This window comes from Pyrus communis, chromosome 7 (assembly GCF_963583255.1).
Source record: "Pyrus communis chromosome 7, drPyrComm1.1, whole genome shotgun sequence".
NCBI lineage: Eukaryota > Viridiplantae > Streptophyta > Magnoliopsida > Rosales > Rosaceae > Pyrus > Pyrus communis.
In genome coordinates, this window is record NC_084809.1 from 16,346,505 (window position 1) to 16,355,970 (window position 9,466).

The 9,466-nt window shown below is 39.3% G+C and overlaps 1 non-coding gene across 1 annotated transcript; it reads left to right on the forward strand.

Annotated features, from left to right (window-relative positions):
* Positions 1 to 8,436: 8,436 nt before the first annotated feature.
* Positions 8,437 to 8,547, forward strand: LOC137741211 (small nucleolar RNA R71). Its single transcript, XR_011069241.1, has one exon. It is a non-coding gene; the product is annotated as a small nucleolar RNA R71 (small nucleolar RNA).
* Positions 8,548 to 9,466: the final 919 nt, after the last annotated feature.

Sequence of the window (9,466 nt, forward strand, 5' to 3'; positions counted from 1 at the left end):
CGGGTGACACCCAACGACTATCAGAAATAGGATATATAACACCACAATCAAGCAATTTTATAATCTCCTTTTTTACTACTTCCAACATGGGTGGATTAAGGCGACGTTGAGCTTCACGAGATGGCTTGGCTCCCTCCTCCAAGAGGATGCGATGCATGCATGTGGTGGGACTAATGCCTTTGATATCCGCCAAGGTCCATCCAATGGCAGATTTGTGCTCCTTTAACACCCTTATCAACTTGTCTTCTTCTTGGGCCGTGAGTGAGCTAGTAATGATGACAGGTAGTGTCTGATCTTCTCCCAAGAAAACATACTTCAAGTGACTAGGTAATGGCTTTAACTCAAGTGTAGGTGGCTGCACAATTGATGGAAGTAACTTGTTAGTCAAAACCGAATCTAAAATTGAGAGTGGAGATTTACAAAGAGTGTGAGGGCAATTGTTGTTGAGTTCTTTCCTAGTGCTAAAATATGTTTAGTATAATGGCACAAGTAAGGGTGTCGAATCCACAGGGACTAATTGGACCTATATAACCACTTGTTTTGCAAGAACCCTATTAGAGAATAAAACTAATCAATTTAGACAGATTTGTTGTTGTAGCTTGAAAACACACGAAAATGAAATAAACACAAGTAAATGAATCAACCAATAATAAAATGGGATAGCACCAATGGAGATGAAGCTAGGGATTCGGTTTCACCATTGCTAAACCAAGTCCATGTTTGCTAAGTCAGTTTATACTTAGCCATCTACCTATTTCTTGAGTTTGTTTCACTTAGATATGATCAACCATATGATGTGTGGATTTGATCAAATGTTCCTAATCATGAGCCTAATTGTGATGTGCAACTTCGGTTCCTAATCAAGAATGTGTCATGCACAAGAAACTTTCATAAAACCAAAGGAAACACTCGGCAGGATGTTTGCCAAACATTCCCTTCATTCATTCACATATCCACCAAGAATATGCATGATGTGTACTTTAATCTTGGCTAAACAACCTGTGGTTAATTCAAATGGTGATCAAACATTCAAATCAACACACAAAGTCACAATTAAATCAGAGAATGAAACAAGAAATAGATGGATCAACTGAGCATTCTGAATTAACTACATGGCAATCTTGCAAGGCTACATCGAATCCCTAGAAAGAGATTAGTTACGCTTCATGTTTACAGAATGTTTGACATAAAAATATATAACATGAGTGAACATAGAATTAAGGAGAAGGAACCCTTTAAGCAAAACTGATGTCGAAATCCCTTAAGAGTGGCCTTCGGTGTTGGTTCTCCAAGTGTTGTTGTAAATGAAGGTGGAGTGGCTAGGGTTTAATGATTTCTGCAAATGGGAGAGAAAATCGACAGAGGTGGAGCGGCTAGGGTGTGTGAATAATGCCCTTAAGAGAAGTGATTTTGCATGGTTTTATAGGGATGGAATGGAAGAGAATGGGACTGCCATCATGAAGAGTGGAGCTGGAAATGCAAAAGTGAGCTGGAAAGGCAAGGGAATGCACGACAAGGTGTGTGGAAATGCATGTGAGTGCATGTTTTGGTGCTGGAAGTGCAAAATGGAGCTGGAAATGCATGTGATTGCACGGCAAGGTGAGTGGAAATGCATGTGAGTGCATGTTTTGGTGCTGGAAGTGCAAAAGGGAGCTGGAAATACATGTGATTGCACGGCAAGGTGAGTGGAAATCTTCCTAATCTGACTCCAATGTTTTTGCTTTGTTTGGAACCACCCAATATGGCCGAATTGCACCATTTTTCTTCCACAACTTTTCCAGAAATTCCAATAGCCAAATTAGTCCTAGATTCCTCATTTGGACTTCAAATTAACACTCTAGAATCCTCTCCACGTTTGGAATAATACTCAGCCACATAAAGGAGTGTTTTTACTTCATTTGCCTTCCAATTGATTTTATTACACACTTGGCTGCACACTAACACCAAATAATGTAAAATGCAACCAGTTTAATCCAAAAACATCACAAAGACGCCAAATATGGAAGATATAAATGCATGCAAAATGTGAATTATCAAATACCCCAAACCTGGTTTTTGCTAGTCCTCGAGCAAACTTAAAACTAAAACACACAAAACACTATCTTCTAACTAAACCACTTTCGCTGGCCAAACGATTGCACTGAGCATGTGCAACAAGCCTTTGAACCCCTAAGCGTCCCTAGTTGGAGGAGTTGTGTCTCCTGAGGGTTTACAGTGATGACACCCACAAACATCTACAAAATCTGCAAATAATTTGGTTAAAACATGCTTTAAACAAACTAATAAGAACCAATGAAAACTTTGTCATACATTCAAATTCAAAAGTTTGCCACGTCAAAGAATCGTATCAATTGCAACGTATAAAGATATTTCTCCATGTTCTACAACTTCAAGGTCACCATACTCAAATGCTTAAGATAGAACTCGCCTCAACTCTACTCCTCACAGATTCCACTCAAATTTTCACTCAGATCCTAAGTTTTAGTCTCTCCACAACCATATATGAGTGAGATTATGTAAAGGGAATCAAAAGTCTCACATATGAATTCTGAAATGAAAGCACAATTTCTGAGTAGATCTCATAAAATGAATCAAATGCTAAGAATCTAGATAACACACACACTTACCATCACCCATGAATACATCCTCAATGATCAGCTAGGTCTTTCTCAAGATTGTAATGTAAGGCTTAGGTTATAGGTTACGAAAGAAGTGATATGAAATACTAGAGCTTGGGGCATACCAAAGTGTCCTTGAGGATCATGCTCTTCACTTGCATTTGTCTTCTTTCTTCTTTGTTTTCGGCGCCCAGGACTTATGCATAAAAATGAGGAGATTTGGAACTTGCTTCTACTACTTTTTTTTTTTTTAGAAACAACTTCAACATAGGTAACCTCGGTACACGCCACAATCTTGTTCTAAAGCTCAATTTACCTTTAGTCTTCATCACTTTGGTATTCTCCACACTATAAGGTATGGCTTGTAATGGGCTAAAATGGGTAGAGTATGGTGTAGGTGATGAAAGAATTAGGCTAAAGTGTTTGGCTGCAACAAGGGTGAATGGAGCACACAAAAGGATAGGATTTAAGCCTTTTAGTAGTTTAAAACATGCATAGCCTAACATCGTCTCATTGAGTTCATTCATGAATGATACTAAACACATGGTATCTGCAAAAGAGAGTAATTCTTAGTATCCAATCAAAATAGAAGTAATGAGATCATTTAAAGTGAAATTGAAAGAAAAAGATAGGGGTAGAAACACTTTAAACCCTCTCAAAGAAGCAATTAGGCTCAAAATAACTCACTGGGGTAGTCTCCACTAATCTTCTTCCAGAATTTGAGTATGGTACCTCTATCATCATAATTTCAAAAGTTACATCTTTATAAATGACAACAAGATACAAAACTTTTTCATAGCAACCCAATAGTTTGTTTGCAAACATAGCCCTCGTATACATTCGTATTAGTAAGCAAAACACACTTAACCAAAACTAACACAAAAACAAACTAACACAAAAACGAACTCTATTCCCACAACCCCCAAACCTAACCTAAGCATTGTCCTCGATGCTCAAAACTGTATGCAATGCAATTAAGCGAAGAATATGGAATGGTGACAAAATAAACACAATATAAGGAAAGAACACAAACCACACTAGGTTGCCTCCTAGCAAGCGCTTTATTTAATGTCTAGGCAAGACATGGTAGCTTGTTTACGGTGTTGTAAACTCAAGGAGATCTACAACTTGATAAACTTGCTCTTCCTCCACTTTCTCCAAATATGGTTTCAATCGCTGCCCATTGACTTTAAACGAGGTGCCATTCTTCATGTTCTCTATCTCCACAGCTCCGTGGGGAAATGTTTGCAGCACCTTGAATGGTCCCACCCACCTAGACTTCAATTTACCTGGAAAAAGTCTCAAACGTGAGTCATACAAAAGTACTTTCATACCTTGGTGAAACTCCTTCCGTAGAATGGCCTTGTCATGATAGAGCTTAGTCCGTTCCTTGTAGATTTTGGCATTCTCATATGCCTCATTTCTGAGCTCTTCCAACTCATTAAGTTGGAGTTTCCTTGCTACTCCAGCATCCTTGTAATCAAAGTTGAACTTCTTGATGGCCCAATATGCACGGTGTTCAAGCTTCATTGGCAAATGACAAGCTTTCCCAAACACAAGGCGATAAGGACTCATGCCAATGGGGGTCTTGTATGCTGTTCTATATGCCCATAGTGCATCATTCAACCTCAGTGACCAATCCTTCCTTGTAGGGCTCACGGTCTTCATCAAAATGTTCTTGATCTCCCTATTGCTAATCTCCACTTGTCCCGAGGTTTGAGGATGGTACGGGGTTGCCACTTTGTGGTTGATGTTGTACTTCTTCATCAAGGATTCAAAGGGTTTGTTGCAGAAATGGCTGCCACCATCACTAATAATAGCTCTTGGGGTTCCAAACCTACAAAAAATCACCTCTTTAATAAAATTCAAAACAACCTTATGATCATTAGTTCTTGTAGCAATGGCTTCAACCCATTTGGATACATAATCTACTGCCACTAATATGTATAAGTAGCCAAAAGAGGATGGAAATGGTCCCATGAAATCGATTCCCCAAACATCGAAGAGCTCCACCACCAAAATCTTATTCAATGGCATCTCATTTCTTCGGCTAATGTTCCCCATTTTCTGGCACCTATCACACTTAGAACAAAAATCAAAAGCATCTTTGAATAAAGTAGGCCAAAAGAAACCAGATTGTAAAACCTTTAGAGATGTCTTTTTGGCACCAAAATGTCCTCCACATGCCAATGTATGGCTGAACGTTAGAATGCTTTGTTGCTCACTCTCTGGGACACATCTCCTAATGATTTGGTCAGGGCAATATTTAAACAAATATGGTTCGTCCCAAACGTAGTGCTTTACCATGGCAAGGAACTTCTTTCTTTCCTGAAAAGAGAGGTCATTTCTAATTACACCACAAGCAAGATAATTAACAAAATCAGCATACCATGGTTCTTTTTCTTGAATAACAAGGAGTTGTTCATCTGGAAAGGATTCATTTAGAGGCAAAGGTTGTCCAACTCCATGGTTTTCATTGAGCCGTGACAAATGGTCAGCCACAACATTATCACTTCCCTTCTTATCTCGAATTTCCAAGTCAAACTCTTGTAGTAAGAGTATCCATCTAATTAAGCGTGGTTTAGCATCCTTTTTTGTCATCAAGTACCTAAGGGCTGCATGATCAGAAAACACAATAACTTTAGATCCCACAAGATATGACCGAAACTTCTCTAAGGCAAAAACAATAGCAAGCAACTCCTTTTCAGTTGTGGAATAGTTTAGTTGAGCATCATTTAGAGTCCGGCTTGCATAGTAGATCACGCGTGGGAGCTTGTTCACCCTTTGCCCTAAAACTGCACTAATAGCATAGTCAGAGGCATCACACATTAATTCAAAAGGTAAAGACCAATCTGGTGCCATAATAATAGGGGTCGAGGTTAATTCATGTTTCAAAGTATTGAATGCATCCATACAAGCTTTATCAAAATGAAATACAACATCTTTAGCTAACAGATTGCATAATGGACGAGTGATCATTGAAAAGTTCTTAATGAAACGACGATAAAAGCCCGCATGTCCCAAAAAACTTCTCACTCCCTTCACGGTTGTGGGAGCTGCCATATTGGTGATGATGTCAATTTTGGCTTTGTCCACCTCCATTCCTTTGCTAGAGATTACATGTCCCAACACAATTCCTTGTTTCACCATAAATTGGCACTTTTCCCAATTGAGAACCAAATTTGTTTCCTGACATCTTTGAAGTACTAAAGAGAGATGGTTAAGACATTCATCAAAAGAGGAACCAAACACTGAAAAGTCATCCATAAATACCTCAATGAATCTTTCTACCATGTCAGAAAAGATTGCCAACATGCATCTTTGGAATGTTGCTGGAGCATTGCAAAGTCCAAAAGGCATTCTCCTATATGCAAATGTGCCAAAAGGGCAAGTAAAGGTAGTTTTCTCTTGATCCTCCGGAGCAATTGCAATTTGATTGTAACCTGAGTATCCATCAAGAAAACAATAGTGTGAGTAACCTGCCAATCTCTCAAGCATTTGATCTATGAAAGGCATAGGAAAGTAATCTTTTCTAGTGCTAGAATTCAACTTCCTGTAATCGGTGCAAACACGCCAACTAGCCGTGGGCTTTGTGGGCACAAGCTCTTTGTTTTCATTCTTCATCACCGTGATTCCCACCTTCTTAGGTACCACCTGAATAGCACTCACCCATTTGCTATCAGAAATGGGATATATGATCCCCACATCTAACAACTTCAACACTTCATTCCTCACAACTTCCTTCATGTGTGGATTGAGCCTTCTTTGTGGTTCACGGGTTGACTTTGCTCTTTCCTCCAAAAGAATCCTATGCATGCACATGGTAGGGCTTATTCCCTTGATATCTGCAATAGACCAACCAATAGCTGATTTGGACTCTTTTAACACCCTAATTAGTTTATCTTCTTCATTTGGGGTGAGGTCAGAAGCTATGATAACTGGAAGAGTTTCAAACTCAGCTAGATATGCATATTTTAGATGTGGTGGAAGTGGTTTAAGTTCAAGTTTTGGTGCCTTAACAGTGGAAGGGGTTAAATGTGACCTCAATGGTTCTAAAGGCTCTAAACGAGGTAAAATATTCAAAGGATACGGTGCCAATGCTTCCAAGGCAGCTACCTCTTCCATAAGTGCATCTTCTTCATCAAACTCATCTTGAGATTGACTCAAAACAGTTTGTAATGGTTCATTAGATTGTGCCTGCAAAAACTTAAAGAAAACAAGCGAATCAAGCACATCAATGGCATAACAATCAAGAGATGAAGAAGGATGAGAAAGAGACTCAAACACTTTGAATTGAACGGTCTCTCCTAGCACTGTCATAGTGAGGAGTCCATTTTGCACATCAATGATGGTCTTGGCCGTGGCCATAAAAGGTCTCCCAAGCAAGATAGGCAACTCTCGGTCATGTATATGAGCTTCTTCCATGTCCAATACTACAAAATCCGCAGGCAAGATTAGTTTATCAACTTGAACTAGAATATCCTCTACTATACCTCTTGGATATTTCACGAATCTGTCCGCAAGTTGTAATGAGATGGTGGTGGCCTTCAAATCCCCCAAACCTAGTTGAAGGTACACGGAATAAGGCATTAAGTTGATGCTAGCACCCAAATCAAGCATCGCCTTCTCTACTTTCTTGTCCCCTATGATGATGTTGATAGAAAAACTTCCTGGATCCTTGAGCTTTGGTGGAAGTTTTCTTTGCAACACGGCACTTACATTCTCAGACACCACTACCTTCTCATGTGGTCCATACTTCCTTTTGTAGCTGTTTAACTCCTTGAAGAACTTCCCATACGCCGACATGTTCCTAATGACATCAAGCAAAGGTAAGTTAACATTCACTTTACTTAGTATATCAAAAATTTCCTTAAATGACTTATCCTGCTTGCTTTTGGCAAGTCTTCCAGGGAATGGTATTGGTGGAGTGTAAGGTTTCTCGGCCTTGTGAAGATTTGGTGCTTCAAATGAGGAAGTAGCATGGCTTGGTTCCTCATTTGGTTTCTCATTTTCTCCTTGAGTGACCCCTGCATTCACATGGTCAGATTCATTAGTAACTTCATCGCCAATTCTATTACTAATAACCTTACCACTTCTAAGTGTAGTAATTGCTTTGGCTTGCTCTTGGTTCCTTTGAAGTATCACGGGTTGGCTTGGAAACTTTCCAACCTCTCTTTGGTTCAAGGCCTCTGCAATCTGCCCCAATTGTGTCTCCATTTTGGTTAGAGCCGCTGAATGTTGTTGGAGAGTGCTATTTATGGTCTGTTGGAATTGCAAGGTATTTTGGGCTAACAACTTAACCGTATCCTCAAGAGTAGTGGCAGGTTTTGGTTGGAAGTTTTGGAATTGATTGTTGTTCTTCCATGAAAGGTTGGGATGATCTCTCCAACTTGAGTTATATGTATTGGAATACACATCATTCCTTGGCCTTTGATTGTAAGAATTCATGAGGTTCACTTGCTCTTGGACAAACTCGGGATAAGCCTCCCTAGATGGACATTGATGAGTAGGATGGCTTGGTATGTTGCAAATGGCACACACTTCATTTGCTTTTGGCACCATGTTGAGCACGGATTCAAGCTTCTTTTCTAGGTTAGCTACCTGCAAAGAAAGATCATGATTAGAACTTGTTTCATATACTCCAACTCTCTTACCCCTTAAATCTTTGTGTTGAGCATTAGATCCCAACATCTCATAAATGTTATATGACTCTTGAGCATTCTTTTTCTTCAAAGCTCCACCTGCTGCATTATCAACAGTTGATTTACATGTTTGGGTTAGTCCATCATAGAAAATTTGCATTTGTAAGTGAATAGGTAACCCATGGTGTGGACATTGCAGCAAAAGGCCTTTAAAGCGCTCCCAACACTCATTGAAAGGTTCTCCATCATCTTGTTTGAAGTTGAAGATTTGTCCCCTTAATGTGGCTGTCTTTTGAGTGGAAAAGAACTTCTCCAAAAACTTCTTAGCCACGGCATCCCATGTGGTGAGGGAACCAGGTACTAGAGTCATCAACCAACCCTTGGCCTTATCTTTCAAGGTGTAAGGAAACACTCCCATTCTCAAATTTGCTTCACTTACTCCCTGCAAAGGTAAACCACTCACAACATTGTAAAATTCTTTAATATGAGCCAAAGGATCTTCATTATGTAAGCCATAAAAAGAAGGAAGCATATGGAAATGTGAAGATTTAAGATCATAGTTTCTAGCTTCTGTGGGCAACAAGATGCATGAAGGTGAATTTGGTATGATTGGTTGAGCAAAGTCCTCCAAGGCTCGAAGATCATCTTGGTTGCCCGCCATCTCTTCTTCTCTTTCCTAATTAAAGTGCTCAGATCCTTCACTTGTTGGACTAGACGGTTTCCCTTCCTCTTCTTCACGGACAATGGAGGAACTTGTTGGCACAAAGCTTTCCAAAGTGTTGCCCTTTAACCGTTCAATTCTTTGGCCTAATTCAGCAAGTCTATTTGACATATACTACCTGAAACAAGATAAAACAAGTTTGAATAAAAATCAGAAATCTACTTAAAATGAAAAGAACAAGGTTTAATATCAAAACAAGCAATTATAAGGGACTGAAATCAGTCCCCGGCAACGGCGCCATTTTTGTTGTTGAGTTCCTTCCTAGTGCTAAAATATGTTTAGTATAATGGCACAAGTAAGGGTGTCGAATCCACAGGGACTAATTGGACCTATACAACCACTTGTTTTGCAAGAACCCTATTAGAGAATAAAACTAATCAATTTAGACAGATTTGTTGTTGTAGCTTGAAAACACACGAAAATGAAATAAACACAAGTAAATGAATCAACCAATAATAAAATGGGATAGCACCAATGGAGATGAA